Source organism: Dendroctonus ponderosae, unplaced genomic scaffold (genome assembly GCF_020466585.1).
Source record: "Dendroctonus ponderosae isolate FM_Combo_2020 unplaced genomic scaffold, Dpon_F_20191213v2 Dpon_F_20191213_7, whole genome shotgun sequence".
Classification (NCBI taxonomy): Eukaryota; Metazoa; Arthropoda; class Insecta; order Coleoptera; family Curculionidae; genus Dendroctonus; species Dendroctonus ponderosae.
The window spans coordinates 11,359,663-11,361,300 of NW_026018916.1; positions in this window are offsets into that span (position 1 = coordinate 11,359,663).

The window sequence follows — 1,638 nt, forward strand, 5'->3', positions numbered from 1 at the left end:
GACAGCAAATTTTTCCTCTAAACTCCAAAAATTATTTATCTGTTTAAGCCACGAAAAATTATCCCTTTAATGTGTCATTATTTTACATTAGCAATATCTCAGTCGTTATTGGGATTTACATAATTTAGCCTCACATTGTATTTGCCTTGTGTTAATATTAATAAGATTAATTGTTATTTTTAAAGTTACTTTGTTTTTGAAGTTTGATTTGAAAAGGAAAAGTAATGCAAAAAGTTCAAGAGTAAAAAATAAAATTGCGTTATAACGGGCGAGTTTAACCTAATAAAAATTTATTTTGGTAAACAAACGTATTTTGCAAATTAATTTTCCACATAAACGTAGTACTCGCAGGAAACTTCAGTCGTGCGATTTACTTAGAAATTATGAGGTAAATTTCGATCGGTCAATGATTAGATGCGAATGACTACGTTTTTTATACTCGCACTAAAACCTTCTGCAAGTAACGCACTGACTTAGGAACTAGGTGAAACTTAATACGAGTATAAACTGCTTAACAAAATAAATGTTACAGAGCCAAATGTGCCCTAACTTTGGAACTGAATAAATTCTGATAGCTGTAATATATTTGATTTCTGTTTAAAGCGTTATCGAGTCCAATTTTTCTTCAGTCAAATCGTGTTTTTTCAAAAATTTGGTCCTTCAGACAACTTTCTTACAGAGTGAAAAATAAAATAATGCAAACTTGCTGAATGTTTGGCATGCTCCCAGTTGCCCAAAAAGTGTGTTTATGGCTTTCAACACCAAAGACATAAAGAAGAGCCGCAGAAAGACCGTATATCTCGAAACGGTTCTTGATTTTTTCGCCCATCTCTTGTATTTTACAGGGTGTTTTCGAAAAATCCACATTTTAGTTTTGCTGTGGTAACATTTTTCCTCTTGGACCGTCTTGCAAAATATAGCACTTCATGGCTAATGAAGAAAAAKTGTTTTATTTTTGCCACCATCTATTGACCGAAAAACCCWCAAACCTAAATAGGCGTCTTTTACTGTTTATCTGCAGCACTAAATTTTTGYAAAAGCACTCACTGATAGAAGAACAATTGGACTAGGAATGTTCTCAAACAAAAAAATCAAATCCTTCGCACCAATTAAAAGTTATCYAGTACCAAAGGTAGGGCAAATTTGCCRTGTTATGATTATTTTGTTGAGCAGTTTAGCAGATACAGGGTTATTCACGCTATACGGCACGGAAGTTTSCGGCTAAACCGCATTTATTTTTTAAATTTTAAATTTTTAAAAGTAATTTAAATACGTATATATAAGTATTTTAAAAAGTATTATTTTATGAATTGTCCGACGCCTACCGAGCGCACAWKTTAAAAATATTKTYGTAATGTACAGGGTGTCCCAAAAGCTYTAAAGGTATCGTTGTTGTTGTATCAAAGTTGCGTTTTTTWAAATGGAATGTCCTGTATATWATTGCATTTTTGGATTCGCTGAACAAAATAAGTGTCTGTCTGTTTTAATAAGGTTTATGACACCTAAATCTTAAGGTTTTTTAAATAATACGRATTTAATCAAAATCTAATCTAATTTTCACGTGTCAAATACTTTAGAAGTATTTAAGTTATAGATAAGTTCTATATTGTTGAGGCGGATTCATTTTTTTACAAACTT